Genomic DNA, 18,470 nt, shown 5'->3' on the forward strand with positions numbered 1-18,470 from the left:
GACCGGTGACTTGTGGACACCATACTTTTTGTACAGCAGCTGACAAACTGTGGAACTCTTCGGTTTTAAATTTGTCTTCATAAAGTGCTACAATACTTCTAAATATAAGTTCTTTATTAATATCTCATACATAAAATAACATCACATAACATCATACATCATAACCTAACATAACCCTTCCTGACAGGGACATGTCTGTGTCGAAGTTTTGTCTGATGTGTAATTTTGGGTGACAAAGTTTAGTGCAAATTAATAAATTTAATGATGCATATGGTCAGAGCACAAGAACTAATGATGCTACACTTGAAACAACTTCATTATTTTCTTTAAAAGCATGATTAATAATGCAGTATAGATATGCTACATTTTTTTGTGAGAAACTGTTTTTTTTAATGGATACAGTTTCTGGAGTGTAGGTCATCTTGCTCCTGTCTTTCCCACTCTCAGTGATTGTCCAGCTGCAGGTCATCTCTCCCTACAGTTTCTGCAAAACACAGGATGCTATGACGCAGGAAGCAAACTGTATTAGAAAGCACGTATTGTGCATGAAACTTTCCAACATTTACCTGAGGTATAATTTTGAAGGATTTCCACTGGAAGTTACCATGTGGTGACCAAAAGAGTATAATTGTATGAGTTATTGTTTGAGAAGTGTTTCATAGTTTGTTGTACATCTCCAGAGTGCAGTTGCTGAAGATTTCACTTACCTGAAGAAATGGGTTAGTGTTAAGAACTTTTCGAATTATGTGTTTGTTTTTGATTTGCCAGTGCAACCTAACCATGATTATACCATGCTGAATTTTCAACGTTGTTAATTGTTATGCATAAATTGTGTATAAAAACCCTGAATTTCAAGGATCGGGCTGACTTCTCATTTTCCTCCTGAGATTCTGACTGATTATTTTGAGACTTTCTTTTCCTCCCTTGAGATGCTATCAATACTCTTTATGAGTTCAACATTTAGAATTTATAGATATTTAATTAACATCAATATGGATGTTATTGTGATTTGTTATTTTGTAGTCTGCATCTGAACATTTATGGCAAATATATGTATTTTATCTGCATCATGTTTTATTAATATTTCTATGATAAATTCTTTGAACTCTATTTTTGATCTAGAACTCAGTTATTAGTGATCACAGTTTCTATTTTGACTTTACTCTGCTAAATTAATGTTTGTTTTGATGGGGAGGGTAGTCTTTTACTGCTAGAACAAGAGATCCTGGAGCTGAACTGCCTCAGGTAGAAATCGGAGTGCATAAAATATTGGGGTTCAGATCATTATTGAGGTTCAGCTCCCCATAAGTCTCCTTGTTTTTATGGTGCTGACAGAAATAAACATTAACAAGCTAATAGGCCTGGCTTGTAGCTGAAAATTCAAGCTAGACATAGGGCTTTTTGGTAGGCAACCGTACAGCATAACACACTACACACCTGGAACGTGCATCATTGACTCATCACGTGTAAGACTTGCTACTTAAATGCAACTGCAGGATGATATAATACAATACCATATTGGCTCACACCTACGTCTTAGTAATCATTTCTAGGAAAGTAGGTTATCAGTAGATGGGGACATTCGCCATCAGCTAGTGATGATTCCACAATCACTAATTGTTCCACTCAAGTCTCAGTAAAAAATCCTTCAAAGCTTGGTAAAGGAGCATTCAGGCTTAACTTAGGATAAAGGCATGTGTAAAGCATTTAATGGCACCAAAACAGCAAATTAGGAATGGGCACAACACAATAAAAATCCAACACCAGTCTATAAAAATAGGAAATATTTTTATCTTTAAAATGACACCACAACAACAACAATCCAATGATGAGAACCAGATACATGAATTTCAAAATATTAAATTAAAAATGTACTGTATAGAGCCTAAAAGCCTAAAACGCCACTCACGCCACTCATGACCACAGGCAGACATGCTACCGAGACAACATCGCCGAGGACGATGGAGTGCAGGACAGCTAGGCTGTGAGCTAGGTCTTGTCAATGTTTTACCTTCAGACTTACAAGTTTTCTTGGTTCTTTTGTCTCGTCGACAGGCTTATCGAAGATTCCTTCCACTTGTTGGATATGAAGTGTGTGTGAAGGACACAGTGGCTTGGGGGCTTGTTGAAAAGGTGGGAGTCATACTACTTGACGTCACTGGTGAGAAGAACCATGGAGAGGGCAAAGTCAGCAGACGCGGCTGGGGAAGGCATCATAGATGGAAGCTTGCTTCACCAGGAAGGCTCCAGTCGTTTCCTTTACCTTCAGACTTAGAAACTTTTCTTGTTGTCTGGAGCTTTTCAGCTGGACAGATCTTCGTGGTCAGTCCAAGCAGCTAGTCGACGTCGGTGGCTTCACTCTTAACGTTGAGCCGGTCTTCTCCTGAAGCTTTTTCGCAAAACTTTGCAGAAAGTTTTTAAGTTTCCAGATCTTGCTTTTTCTTGGTTCCTCTAGCACTGGGCAAGGTTTCAAAAGGTCTGGGATGCCACTTGGAGGCTAGGACTCAATCTTCCACAATTCACATGCATAGTCTAACACACATCCAGTTGCACCTAGTCAGCTGGAATGTCCTCACCTTGGTTTTCGAAAGGAGAGTCAAAAAAGAATGTATTGGATTGGAAGATTACTTTTAAGCAGGCAGGAAAGAGTAGCATGTAGCGAAGATTCAGTGCACGTAGTTTCTGCTTGACAGCATCAAAGGACCTGCACTTTTGCTGCACTACCATGGAGTAGTCTGGAAAAAGCAAGATTTTGAAATTCTGATACCCGAGGTCTGCCTGGATCCTGGCTTCTCGCAGGATTGCATCTCAGTCTCTAAAGTTCAGGATCCTCAGGATTATCGATCAGGACGGCGCGCCGACTGGCGGCAGAGGCGCCAGTGAACATTGTGCACGTTCTCTGATGAAAGTGGAGGACAGTTTCTCTTCAGACATTCAGATATGAAACCAGCCCTCAAGCGCCGTGGCTAGATCTGGAACATCCAAAGCCTCCGGCAGGCCCACTAGCCACAAGTTGTTGCGTCTAGCCCGGTCCTCAGCATCCTCTGCTTGCTCGTGTAGTTCAGACATTGAAGATGTGAGTTTCGGAACCTGGCACTTGTGGATGGCCACCTCATCCTCTGTTTTAGAAATGCACATTTCAGCCTCTGAGACTCTTCCCGTAACTTCTCTCAGGTCTTGCCAGATCAGTGAAAGGTCAATGCGTAGTTCATCAACCTTGTGTTCTACAGCCTCCAGCGAGTCCTGAATCGTCTTAAGGATGGAGCAAAGGTCCAGCTGTGATGCCCTGGGCCCCAGGGAGGGACTAACTGCTCCGTTCATGCTGTCCGATGTGGGAGTGGGGACCGTGAATTGATCCATCATTGTCTGGGCCTGCATGGGCGGCGCTGGCCTAATCTGGCCCCTCGGGCCACAGGTGTAAAGGACAGCAGTCCCAGTGGCAGTCCTCACCTGCCCGCTGCAGGAAGCCTCAGCCCGGCCCAGGGGACCACCGTCAGCCACCCACTCCGTGACTCAGCTGAAGCCTCGGCGGTCCCGCCCAGTCCTGTCTCACCAGATCGACAGAAGGGGCCCCCAGAATTCCAGGTTCATCAGGCTGCTGTCCGATGGGCACCACAGGCCCAAACAAATAAAAAAAAGGGGGGGCGAAAAGCAAGGCCACCCCACAGGCACAACTGGTGTCCAGGGTTACCCCCCAACCCCCCACCGCCACAAGTCAATTTCCAAGCCTCTGATGGCTACCAATGCTGATCTTCGGGCCTGTCTCTAAGTCCTTAAGGCCCAGGAGGTCTCCACGCCTCCGTCCGCACTCTGGTTGCTCCTGAGGGTCCCCCCTCAAGAGGCCGGGCATCCCCTCAGTATCCTGCTCTGCCACACCGGTCACTGTGGGGGCTGTTGACTCCTGCACGTCCCTTCCGGCCACCACACCACCTCACCCCCAAGTCACTGCTTCCTCGCTGTCTTCTCTCGCCCTTCGTCTTCCAGGACGTCCTTCTCTGCCTCCACATGGGCCAGCCCCTAGGCCTCACACAAAGCGCATCGGGACCAAAGGCCTCCAAGGCCCGGGACTGTGTCTTGCAGGGTCCGTCATCACCAGGCCAAGCAGGCACCGCAACTGCTCCTCCACTCCTTCACTGTCGCTATCCTACCGCTCCACTCCCTCCTTCCGGCCACCACTGGCAGAGCAGCAGTCCAAAAGCCGGGGGTGACCTCAGGTCCCCCCGCAGGATTGTCTGCGCTCCAGGGGCTGCCGAAGCCCAAGCACACCCTATGCAGTTCCTGCCATCTTGAGGTCAGGCAGGCGTGTTGAACCGGTTCTGTCTCCCTTCTCCGTGGCGGCTGGATCTGCCCCGTCTTCCGACTGCCCCGCTGCTCCCGTGGCCCCCAGGAGCTTGGAGGGCCCTGCGGCCAGGTAGGATTCGGGCAGATGAATGGCGAGCCATGGAGCTCCATTCAAACGCGGCCTCCAAGTTGTCCTGCTTATCCACGCTCCCCTATCCTTCCTCTTTTAATACAGCTCAATCTCTTTGTGAGATGTAGAAGGCTGTAAACCAAACTCATTGACTCAGTACATACCTGAGTGATTTTTCTCTGCGACTCAACATCACCATCCATTTGCATGCCTTGTGATGGGAAGGCCTGACTTTGGTTTCATCGCCAATCTTTTTATAAATTATTGCCTTCCTTAGTGGGCACCAATAATCTTTCCAATGCAAAGTGGGTAATAAATATGATGAGTTAAACTAATGGGCACATAAATGTCATTCTTGAAAAGGGATTCTCATATAGCTTCCAGAAACCCTGGACAGTAGTCTTAAGAAACTAGAGGTAGCCAGTTCTTATGCGGTTGCCACTTTGTAAAAGGTGGGGATGCTCTTCAAACAGTAGATTCGGTGTCCTTCAGTTTTTCTTAAGTAGAGTCTCATGTATATTTTTTGTAAGTATACAGACTCAGTCGTCTCTACACTAAACACACATCTCTTGAAAGGGCACTATCACCTTTCATGAAAGTAACGTACCCGTGATCTGACTTTTTACAACAATCCTGCATCATGTATATAGGCACGGACACACTGCTCAGTGCTCCTTGCTCCCCAGTTTTCAACTATATAGGTATAATTGTGAACCTACGTACATACAAGCGGCTATGGCCTCAACTCTTGGAGTGAGTTATAATCAATCTTGCCTACTTTATCTTGACCAATCATCTTGCTATCAATCACTCAAAAAGTTTCAAAAATGTCTATCTCCATTAAACAATGCACATCTTTCTCAGACATGTGTCCGTCCTAATGGACTAAGCACTGCAAGCTTTAGTAAGAAATAACTGATTCGCAGAGAAAACAATATGCTCTGACCAAAGGAAATTTAGCATCAGGCAGGTCATAATCAGGCAATGGTATATTTCCCGTCATTTAGCTAAGTTTTCCTGCTTTCTTATCTTTCCCGTGATTTGAAGCTGCCAGCAGAGCAAGAACTTCAAGTCACCAACGTATTATGTTGCATTGCACTTACGCAACACCTCATATATCCATACCAGTAAACCAAAACCTGTGGCAAAGTACCCAAAGTTACAGGTCATGCTATGACTTTTAGTAATTGTGGCTAACTTCTGGATTCCAGGAGTAAGCCATGAATTGCATAAAAGTCACAACAGCTTAGTGCAAAATCTTTGAAACTCTCACTACCGAGCTTCTTACAATTGGGCCCCAGATTTACTATATGCTTGTGCAGGTGTCTGTGTGGTGGATGACGGTGCTTTGCAGCCCAACTAGAAATGTTGATCAACCTTCCCCCACATAAACAGGTTTTAATTAAATGTTGAAGTGTTCCCCTGACCAAAATCCCTCTAGACCATTGAACACCATCCAGCAGGTCATTTATAAAAAGGGGCATAACTTAGAGAGGAACAGGGCAAATGCCCATTGGCTTTAACAAAAGATAGATCAAACAAACTAGTATGACTATGATATACTAAAGATAAAGAAATTCAGGTGCAAATGAGTGGTAAGCAGACTCTCCCAAATATCCCTACTCATAACAGGTGTACTTGCTGCAAATTTACACATCTTACCTTTGTAGGATTGTCCTTATTGTCAAGTGTAAGTGTCACACAAGGAGCCACTGAATTGCTGTGGCGTTATGTGCTAAAACATCTATTTCAATGTGAACATGGCGATTACATTATCCGCAAATGACTCTTGCTGTGTATGGCGCTGTACAGTTTTTCCTCATTCAAGCAATAGAGTGCTGTAATTTTTCAAGCAACACTGCATTGTATGACTGACAGTTAATCTATCGTGGATTTCTGTGTCAGTCATGTAAGCTCTAAGATAATTTAGAGTGAGATAAGGTTCAAACTCCATCATCACTTTTAAACGGCCACTTAAACACTTCGGGACATATTTACAAGCCCCGTGGCGCAGGGCAGCACAGCAAGTGACCTTGCTGAGCTGCCCAGCGCCACAGGGAAAGGACAGAAATGTACTGTATTTACAAGACACAGGGCATTTCTGTGCTTTCCTCCTACGCTGGTGCACAAGTTGCTGCCTAGTGCCAACGCAGGCACCCTTGCACCATGTTTTTGTGCAGGAAAAGACATGTTCCTGCATCAAAACAGTCCAGAGAGGCATTTTCCTTTTTTCATGTGTGATGCAAAATACAGCACACATAGAAAGAAAAAACAACGAGGCAAAATAAAGATATTTCTCAGCGTTGCACCTGCCCTGGGTAGGCGTACAGTTTTGACCCATTCACAGGTTTACAGATTCTTGTGAATCTGAGAATGCATCACAACCCATGAGTGTTGCGTGAGAACACCCATCACGATGCCTTTGCTTAGCCTACCTGACACAGTGGAAGGCAACGCAGTGGCTTGCGCGGCTTTGCCTTACACAATATCTACAAGGTCATTAAAAGCCACACAAAGTGGCTTTGCTGGCTCTTGTAGATATGGGTCTGCCCTATGCTCTGCGGTGCATCACAAAAAGTGGCGCACGGGGCTTGTAAATATGCCCCATCATTCAGCATCCTTTGGCACCCTTTCATGTCATTCTAATCTTAAATCCTATGCTATATGTTTCAAGTTTTCCACTTTTCTTCTATTGCGGTTTTGGCAAAGTTTAAAAGGACTGGGAAGACCTTTAGTTTTTAAAATCAGGTTTCACTTTTTTTTCCTTCATTTTAACCCAGTAGCCATATTGCTGCGCACGGCTCTGATGCCGTCCTGCATCTTCCTTTGATTCTGTACGTACCCCGTCAGAAGTGGTAATGTGCTGTGCCATCGGGCGGATGGCGGCCTCTTCTATAACACGCCATGTAATTGGGCTGTACAGATCAAAGTGCAGACACAGCCAGCATAAGTGCTGCCCAGCATGAATTACAAAATGTTTCCAAGCATGAGCTTATTTCAGACATCAAAACACATTACTTAGCCCTTCCTAGGACGCCATGTTCGTGTTCATCTGGATATTTCGGGAAGGAGGTTGTGTTCTTTGTAAGTCAACAAAAGCTAAAAGGGAACACACTGGTTCTATATTTAAATAGCAGAGTTAGGTCGAAAAACAGTTGTAGCAGTTAATGTGATTTTCACACTGATCCCTTTTGGGATGGATGCACGATAAAGAAGGACATGAAAGTAGACATCTCAAACAATCCATCTTCTTTTACACTTAAAGAAACCAGTGCTGAAAGGCCAGCTGGCTATTGCAGCTTGTAGAATTTACAAGCAAGCCTGACTCTTAGGCCCTTATTTCTGTCAGGCAAGTGGTCTCATCTTTCGTTTGTGTTCAAATCGGGATTACAATGTATGTGAAATTACCGCCCAGAACAGGGAATTTCAGTGCACAAATGTGCTAACCCTAAAACCTACCCAATGAACAGTGGTCCAAAATTGTAAGGCATTGTATTTTAATACATAGGGGAATATTTAAGAGCCCCTTGCACCGCCTTAGCATCGCCTTAGGCTAACACATTGTTAAGGAGGCCTTTTCCCCACTCCATATTACAAAGTGGCGCAATGCAGGCATTGCGTCACTTTGTAACCCCTTGCGCCACATTTTGCCTGCGCTAGGTATAATGTATGCAAGGGGGGCGTTCCCGCGCTAGGAGGCCCACAAAAATGGTGCAGTGAAATTTAACAGATTTCAGAGCATCATTTTTTGCATCATTTGCTCAGAGCAGGCATTAAAATGATGCTCCCACAGTAACCTATGGGTCTCCTTGCACTTTGCTGCGCTAGCATCAACATTTTTAATGCTAGTTCAGCAAAGCGTCACAATAGCGTAAAAAATGTTGACGCTATTGTGCGAACGACCACCATGGTGCCCATATTATATATACAGTGCAACTATGGTGTCATTAGGTGCCGGTAGGGGACTCAGAAAAAGTGGGGTCACTTTTTCATAAATATGGGCCCCAGTGTACTCTTTTGTATTACTTTTTAAACAAAAATTCACCCTTCTTGTGTTTTATTGGAGTTACCTGTGTTTCCGTTGTCTAGTGTGTAATTATCTGAATCCTCCAGTTTTCAGGCGTTTTTAGTTTCTGTATTTCTAGATGTGTTATTTTTACGTAATGTTTTTATTTCATATAGCTTCTTTTAAATGTGCACAAAAAATAAACAGTCGGTAGCAAAGTCTGCAACAGGTAATAATTTCAAAACTGTAGATATCACAGGTAGAATGCTTTAAAAGAGAGTCAGTTTGTACAGTTGGGATGTTGGATAAGCCAGTACTCTACAGCTCTAGGTTGTACCAGTGCCATGTATTGTTAGGAGCCCGCTCCTCGGAAAGCAAGGAATATGTTCAGTGGTATGAACCAGTGATAGGCGTCTGTACCGTTACACAGAAAGTAGGATATCTGAGTACCACACAGTGCTGCTCCCTCCAAGCTCTGACCCAGTGATTGGCAGAAACTATGAGGTACTGAGTGGCATATTTACAAGCCCCCTGTGCCAAACTAGCGTCATTTTTCTTACGCTAATGTGGCGTTAAGGCAGCAATTTCCTCATGCCATATTTACAATGTGGCACAATACATGTATTGCGCCTCTTTGTAAATCCTTGTGCCACATTATGCCTCTGTGAGGCATAATGTATGCAAGGGGAGCGTTCAAAAGCAGGGAGGCCTAAAAAAGTGTACTAGATTTTATTGAGCCATTTTTGGCATCATTTTTAACACCTGCTCAGGGCAGGCATTAAAATGACGCACCCATAATCTCCTATGGGCCTCTCTGTGCTTTGCTGGACTAGTGTCAAAAGTTTTGGTGATAGGGCAGCAAAGTGCCTCAATAGCTCCAAAAATGTTGACACTACTGTGGTATTGTGTACCATGGTACACTGTACTGTAAATACAGCACAACCATTGTGCCGTTAAGGGGCATAGGGGGGCACAAGAAAAGTGGTGCATCAATACTTATGCGCCACTTTCTTGTAAATATGCCCCTGAGTTTGGTTGACCAATATTGGAGCGGTTCAACATTCACTAACAACATTGGAGCTTTTAACATTATGAACACATCATTCGGGCTGGCGTTAACCCGACCTTTTGACTTCACTAAAGTTATACATATGACATATTTACTTAAGAGCGGCTTTCATCCTTTGGTCAGTTCTTGTGTGGTTCAAAGTTTTCTGTCAGCCCTGTTCAGCCATTGGCTAATTTCACAGTGAGTGACAGCATTCTGCTTGTTTAAGGGTGGTACATCCACACAGAAAGAAGCAATATAGATATATATTTATTTTTGAGAGCCAGGCAGCTCCACCAAAAGTAAAGTTTGCAAAAACCATGACAGAACAAAACAAGCATTGACAAAGCCAAAAGGCTAGCAGTCAACTTCAGGCCTATTGCTTTTTCCAAGGCTTTTTTTCCTTGTGAGTTTTATATTGTGAAGTGGTGTATGTCTGGCCATAGAAAATGCATGGCTGGGGAAGTGGCAGTGTTCGATTAATGCAGTGAGAGGTTCAGCGGTATGAACCATCACAATGTAGCTGAAGGACTGCATTGTGAGCGACCAGGTGATTGTTTTTGTGGGTCATTGGTATGCATGTGCATGGCAAAGTAAGCATACAACCGTAGTACTAAGTACTCACATTTGGAGTTTGGGCGACGCTGTACTGCTATAGGAGGCACTTTAAACTAAAGCCCACCATGATGTGTAGTTTAAAGGTTGCATCATGAGGTGCTAACAGTATGAAGTTATTATGGGTCATATACAGGGGCATAGTTGTCAGTGGTGAAGCAGTTGCAGTGGCACTGGGACTCTGGGGTGTGGGGGAGGTAATGGAGGTGGTGCTCGCTGCACTCTCTGCTTCTGTCCCAAACATGCATGACTCAAGCAAGTGGATGGGAAACAGAGCATCGCAGGAATGCTTGCCAGTCAGCCTGCCCCCTCCCTACAGTTTACAGCCACCATGCCAACCCCCACGTTATAAGAAGGGCCACTGGGATTATGCAGCAGGAGAGGGCCAAATTATACAACAGGGTTCAGTAAATTATGCAGCGAGAAAAGGCAAATTATGCGGCATAATATGGCACATTTTGTAATAGTATTACTTCATTATTTCATCATTTTTAAACTTAGTAACACTCTCTGGGCATTGAGTGCACCTTATTAGTGCCAGTTTAACACCATCATATAGGAATAAGGAGCAGAAAGGTGACCACTTCAGCTTTGTAAAGGACCTTCCACTGCGCAGCGACAAGTGTCCTCATCATTTTAGTAACTTTGGAATCGTTTGTGCTAGAAACACATTTTTTATGTTAAATTCTGCAGATTAAGTGTTAGATGATGGATTATGTGCTAAATGCAGAAAATCTATAACTATGCAAAAATTGCCACGGCCACACAATCACATAATTCCAGTGGCCCTGGCTATAAGGATATCTCCTGTCAGTCCACGTGCCTAGGCGTCTCCTCAGGGCAAGGGCTTATGATGTATCGGAAGTGTGGAGGGTAGCTTCACCCACACTTGCCTTCCTACTTCCAAGTGCCGTTTGCAGCAAACTTCAACACTATTCCGGTCCATCCCCTTCGTACTATAATTAATCCTTATTCTTAGTGTGCCCCATATAGTTTCCTCTTTACAAGGCTGAGCCTTTAAGTTCGAAGTACCTGCAGAGACCTGGTTGCTCACTGGTAATGCACATACCTCAGCGGCACAGTGTTCTAAAACCAGGGCTGGCTTTAGCTCTGGTTGCGCCCAGTCAGGCAGTGTTTTTTTGGTGCACTACCAATGACCTCCTTCTCCATGAATTTCCTTACTGCCACCCTTCAACAGTGCCCCCCATCTTTCTGTAGCCCTTTTCTGACATGCAATTAATTTCTTTATAGCGCTACTCATATTTCAGTTACACTCAGTTCTGTGATCTGCCTGGTACATGTTCTTTGCAGCAGGCACGTTAACCCTCTGCACTAGTTTATGATGAGTAAAAACTGCGACTAGGCAAAAATCCCATCTCTCTCTAGCAGGAACCTAAATCAACAGAGTTATCTTAACATTTGTATTATTGCCTGACAACTGCTGGACCCACAAGGAACTCTGCAGAATGTGCTTTTAAACCCATAAGTTATTTTAAACAGAGCGACCCTCCCCCAAAGTCAGCACCAGGTGTGGCTGCAGCAGTCCCACTGCCCTAAAGCCAGCCCTGGCTACAACCTGCAATACTCTTCAATGGTTATACAGAAAGGCCATTGAACACTTTAACATGGAGGATGGCTGAATTTGAAACTCCTTCTCCTCCTGATCCCATCTGGAGGAGACAATTGCACAGCAGAGTTGCAGGAGAATGAAGCTCCAGCCACCACACAATAGACTTTGAGTATAAAGTCAGTGGAAGAGAGCAATGGGATGATTTGGAAGGACATTAAACCCAAGCTCTGTCTTGTTGGGGCAGTGGAATCATCTACTACTAAAGTCTTACAGAGAGGAGGTATTTGGATTAATGCTGCACTGCCATGCAAGGGGGGGAAATGCAGTTTTCGGTGGACAGGTAAGGGAGACAAAAAACTGCAAAGGGAAGAGAAAAGAGGAAGGAGAAATGCAGTGAGAGGTGGGGAAGTGGTTAGCTTTACTGTGCAATAAATGCGACAAGGTCATATCCTGGAGTGCCTTGGAAAGAGATGCATCATTATTGCACCCTACTGTGGTTAACTAACAGGAGGCTTTTAGGCTTTGAGTTAAACAGCAAGTGAACTTGTATGTTTCTCTTAGCCTCGCTCAGACTGAGAGGGTGTTTGTTGCGCTACGTTTTTTCACCACAAACACATCTATTTCATAGAAGAATTAGGGGCCTGATTTAGAGTCTGGCAGACAGGTACTCCACCACAAATGTGACGGATATTGTGTTTGCCTTATTACAAGTGCAACAGGATATGATGCACTTGTAATAACGTAGACGGTGTATCCGTCATATTTGTGACAGAGTAAACTTCAATCTCATAGTGTAATCATCGAACAAGCCCCCCCCCCAATGGTTGTATGAACCTTTCATAGTAATTGTGAAGTGTTGAGGGAGAGCTAACATTCAGAAGTTATTAAAAGTATGTTGAATCAATAGAAGTTGGTAAAAACAACAGAGAGGATGGTATGCAACCATAAAGATGTATTTTTTTAGATTAGTAGTCCTTTACCATCAATAATCTGTTTAAAGAACAATCAACATTATCAATATGAGAAAAATATCAATATGCTCACAAAATCTCAACTGAGATATTATAAAGTACAGAATGCAAATAATCAGTATGTAAGGAATGCAAATTATCCAGATTGAGTGTTCCCTAATGGAACCAATTCTAGATAAATGGAGAATTGAATGTGCAAAGGGGATATCTAGAGTGGAAAGGAAGAAGGTGTCCACATCAGTAGTATAGAATGATACCTTTCATCACCATTAGTTTTTGACAGGTCCCAGAAGTGACGTAGGAGCCCGCCCCGGAAGTCCCAGCTCCAGAAATCCTGCCCCGGAAGTCCCAGCCCCGGAAATCCCGCCCCGGAAGTCCCAGCCCCAGAAATCCCACCCGGAAGTCCCAGCCCTGGAAATCCCACCCTGGAAGTCCCAGCCCCCGAAGCCCCGCCGGGGAAGTGGGGTAGGTGGCAGGTGGCATGCCATCCACCTTAGGGCTAAGCGTAAGCAGAGACTTACCTGTGTGTGCCATGTTGGTGGGGTCAGTAGGGACATGTCTGGCATGTTCAGCGGACTGTTGCGCCTGTAGGCTGGTGTTGCTCCAGCAGTGGCGAGGTGCTACTGTGGAATGGGAGCCCTGGAGTAGTGTTGTGGTCTTTTTGGAGGTAGACCATGCCCTCCTAGGAGGCATGCCTAAGGCTTATAGGTATGGGGCCTAGCCACAGCCAGCCAAGGGCGGGAAGCCCATTACAGCAATTTTTACCGCCTATTTTTAAAAGTCTTTGACATAAAGCTGCCTGACACTAGTTATGAAAAAAAAAAAAAAAAAAAAAGATGTTAAGTATCGATGATTTGAGGGGGGTGACTGGTGTGACGTAGAAGGATACACCCTCTTTTTTGTGAGCATACGTTGTATATAAGGGAGCCCGTTAACAGCTAATGTTAAACTCGTCTGCAAGTGAGAACCCTGGTATCATGAAGCGATACAACTATCTCACAGGAAGGGACACCCCTGCTTACGGCCTGAACACTCTTGACACATATTTTAGCCACTTGCTCCCCTTGGTAATGGATGAGCAGACACGGCAGGAGGTCCATACTGAGGAGCATGCAGAAGTTACAGATTATCATGAGGACCTGTGTCGGCGGATGGCCTCGCTCAGCCTTGAAGATCGACCGCCGTTGATATCACCTATTAAGGGGTCATCAAGCGGCAGTGAGAGCTCAAGTAAAGAAGTAATGGATGTAAATAGTTTCACAGACATGGAAGGCTCATAAGAAACTATAATCCCCCCTTACTACCCGGTATATGAAGATATGAGATTTCTGAAGGAGGAAGCAGGGTCAGAGGTTGCTGAATGCCAGCAACCTGTTGTGAACAGCTATGGTCATGAGGAGACTCCTATGGACTATGACATCTCGCAAGATTTCAGAGCAATCGCGGAGGCCCCTGAGAATGTAGAGGTTAGTATGTTTTTAATGTAGACACTTTAAGCCTGTGTGATGCTAGGTTTTGTTGACTAATAGCCTGTTTCTTTCTTTTTTTTAACTGCAGAAAGCAGCAGAAAAAGGCTATGAGGCTGAGGAGACTCCTATGGACTTTGACAGCTCGCAAGATTTCAGAGCAACTGCGGAGGCCCCTGAAAATGTAGAGGTTAGTATTATCTTAATGTAGACACTTTAAGCTTATGTGATGCTAGGTTTTGTTAACTAATAGCCTATTTTTTAACTTCAGAAAGCAGCAGAAAAATGCGATGAGGCTGAGGAGACTCCTATGGACTTTGACATCTCGCAAGATTTCAGAGCAATCGCGGAGGTCCCTGAAAATGTAGAGGTTAGTATGATCTTAATGTAGAACCTTTAAGCCTATGTGATGCAAGGTTTTGTTAACTAATAGCCTGTTTCTTTCTTTTTTGAACTGCAGAAAGCAGCAGAAAAATGGGATGAGGTTGAGGAGACTTCTAAGGCTGCTAAGACCTTCATTATGAACTGCTTGTGCTGTTCAAAACAGATTGAAAGTTCCACAAGCCAAAACAACGAACTGTGTAAGGATCGTGAAAAAGGATATGATTCCATAGATCTTGGAAAGGAGGCCCCCTGTGTAACATGCATGGATAGAGAGCATGTTAAGGGTTTTTCAGCTAGTGTTGTGGACGCCTGTCTCAAATGAGACTTTTATTCTCAATGTTATGGTCATAAAACTAAGGATCCACAACAGACGTCTAATGACTGCCTATTTCCATTGTACACAGCTGAAACTACCCGCTATATTTCTCATTTGATAGACCCCTACAAGTTATATAAACTGTTAAAGTCGGTGTACCAGCTAGCGGGTGAAAAAAATGTCAGACCTGCTATGGTTCGGGTCTTGTCACAGACACTCAGAGAAATCCAAAATGCGTATCACATTCGCGCAAAACTTTCTAACATGCGGGCAAAGTGCCAGACAGATGTTAGAAAGAGGGCAGAACGATCTATAAAGAAGCATGGTGCCGATGCTTATTGTAAAAGCAGAAAGCAGGTGGGGTGTATGGCCCCTCGAAAAATGTTTTAAGAGCCAGAGCATTGAGTGTATAAATGTTAAGGGATACCAAAAATGCTGCAATAAACAATGAACTATTGTTTGACTGTTTAATACTTATTTTTAGGATATGGAGCAGGAGATGGGAATCCCAGATGATTTTGAGACATCGCCGGAATACCAGTGTATCGCTTATGTGTTATATGATTTGCTTCAAGAAAGAATAGCTGAAATACATCCTCTGCTAGAGGCCCCCCGGCATGGCAGTCCTAGATGCTTATGTGAATGCTGTGATAGTATGTGGATTCCAGTAAAGGATGCATTCTGGAACACGTACATAAACTATATGCAAGGTTTAATATTGCCCCAGATGTACAGCTTAAATTTAGCCTTTGACCTTCTAATTGAAGATTATTTTAGAAACAAAGGTTTCCTGATCTGTGAGAGAGAATTGTATGAACTATTGACAGCTGCCAGTATTCTAGCCGTACAGAGTTACTGGAGGGGCGATAGGGCTAAACTATACAGTGCTATCCACAATTTATCTTTAAAAATATCAAGATATGTGACTTTACACCGACATTTGAGACACACGTCCCAATTCCATATGTAGAGGACGCGCTAATATGCATGCATCATAAATAGCCTGCATACTACTTCCTGGTATCACCAACAGTGTAAACTTGTAAAATATGGAATGATGATCTCTGTAATAAAATGTCCATACACAAAACAAAATGTTTTTCAGTCTGTGATTCACAAGTGTTAACATGTCGGGCTCCGTGTTAAAGAAGCTTTATTACGATACAAAGGATGTTGCGAGCTTCGGAAGCGGCGAAACGTTGTTTAGAAGGGTTAAAACTGAAAATGAGCCGATAAGCAGAACACAGGTTAAGACATGGCTATCAGGTGAAGAGGCGTATTCACTCCACAAGCTAGCAAGAAGACGTTTTAAGTGGAGGCCCACTATCGTTAATGCACAATTAGATTATCAATCGCAGGCTGACATAATAAGCCTTCAAGATCTGGCAAAGCATAGTAATGGCGCCTGTTACATTTTAACAGTTATAGATGTACTGTCTAAATACGCCTTTGCAGAAACGCTAAATGATAAAAGTGGAACAAGCGTCACCACGGCCTTTAAAGTAATCTTTAGGAAAGGCCGAACCCTGTAAAAACTACAAACAGACTCTGGAAAATAATTTTTAAACAAAACATTTCAGAAATTATTAAAACAGTATGGGGTTCAGCATTTTACGTATCGGTTCTACAGGATTTTTTTAGCTGTTTATAATGCCAGTTATCATCGAACTATCAAAATGGCCCCGGTAGAATCCTTGGCTGGTTATTCTCTAGAGGTGTGGAGGTCGGTATACGGCAGTTACTTCAGCGCCAGAGTAAAGAAGCCTGTTTTTAAAAAAGGGGACCATGTCAGGGTTTCAAAATTGAAAGGGGTCTTTACGAAAGGTTATCAACAGACTTTCAGCGATGAGATATTTATAGTTGAGAGTGTAGAGCTTAAAGAAGGTGTGTACATTTATAGGTTGAAGGACTACTCTAGTGAAGCGGTGATTGGTGTTTTTTACAGTGAAGAGTTGCAAAAGGTCCCAGGCGATGTAAATAGGGTTTACAGGGTTGAAAATATTCTAGAGTGGAAAGGAAGGGGGGCAAAAAGACAGGCCTTTGTTAAATGGCGGGGATGGCCTGAGAAATGTAACAGTTGGGTGATGGCCAGCGCCCTGCATGACATGTGAAGACCAATAGCTCTAAAAAAAGAAGAAAACAATATGGAGACATCATCCTTTTATATTACATTACCCTCTAATGCATTGATGGGTATGTTCCCTGATAATAAAATATCAAATTATACAGTCAAATTGGCTAAATCTGTGGATCTGAAAGGGGATTGGGAAGTCGCCTTAACAGAAATCCAATACCCTGTACATGGAATACGTTTAGGAGGTCTGAAGTTAAATTCAGTATAAAGAAGTCTCAAACTGAACCTTTATGCATCGCAGGTTTTCCCCCCGGATATTACCCTACTGTTAATGCGGTGGTGGATGCCATTAACAAGACAATAACAGGCATTGATGGTTATTCGGACGTTCAACTGGTGCTAGACAGCATTAGAAGGAAGGTTTTTATTAAAGCGCCCAGCCAGGATGTACAGTTTATCACTAAAGGGAAGTTGAACAGGGTTTTAGGAACTATACAACATATAAAAAACAAGCAGGAGCTAGATATGGCGTGTCCCGATATTGATGGGGGTTCTACACACTCTATGTCTATATGGATATAATAGAGCCGCAGAGAGTGGGGGATAGTTATGCTCCCTTGCTGAGATGGGTTCAAGTGAGGGGTGAAAACAACACCATAGCTAATATTCAATATATTAAGCATGACTACGTAACAATTTCTAAAAAACATTTTGACACTTTAACCATTATGGTTTTTGATGATCAGTCTGAACCTGTGTCCTTTAAATACGGGAAAGTTATTGTTAAGCTTCATTTCAGACCTCGCCGCGACAGTGACTATTAAGAGGTCATCATGGTGCCTATGAAATCCTATGGCAACCCATCTATGTATAGAGAGTATTACAGGCATCAGGCGGGATATGGAGGGCCCCCCTACTTTCAAGGATCTCCTGTTATGTACGGGGGGTCTTGGTGTTTTTTTCCGTAGTTTGTTCAGAAGGGCTATGCCTTTTATTGAGAAAAGGCTATGAAATTGCAAAACCACATGTAAAGACAGCTGCCAAGAATATTGCCCAAGATGTGGTAGGTTCTGCGAAGTCGGCAGTCGTTGAACGCATGAACAAACAGCCCCAAGAAGGGTCGGGACTATTGTACAAGCCACGTCTTAGTATTAAAAGGAAGAGGAGGTCTTCGCGACGCTGAGGGCCCCCTGCTCCCTATAAAAAAAGGAAGCGTTCTTCAAAAAGAGCTCACAAAAGAAGATCCCTAAGCCGGAAGAGGGCTACGAAGAAGAGAACACCATCTAACGTTAACATGTTCTAAAAGGCTTGTCACCCTAAAACATGGCTTTTGTACACTGCGCATTGGGTGAATGCGTCAAGTCAGAGTTAGATTTGTTTTCTCTAAACCTTATACAGACTAGTATCGAAAACTGTTTTTTCATGGAAGTATCGCCATTAGCAGCCCTGACACCCCTGACCCCAATAGAGTTTTACGTGTCGGGGTCCACGGATCTGTATCTAGATCTCAACAATACTCTGCTACATCGTATTTGTAAAATTGTAAAAAGCAAATGGATCCAATATTGCTGCGACTGATAGAGTGGCAACGATTGCTTACCCCATTGCG

The sequence above is a fragment of the Pleurodeles waltl genome, chromosome 5, assembly GCF_031143425.1.
Source record: "Pleurodeles waltl isolate 20211129_DDA chromosome 5, aPleWal1.hap1.20221129, whole genome shotgun sequence".
Lineage (NCBI taxonomy): Eukaryota > Metazoa > Chordata > Amphibia > Caudata > Salamandridae > Pleurodeles > Pleurodeles waltl.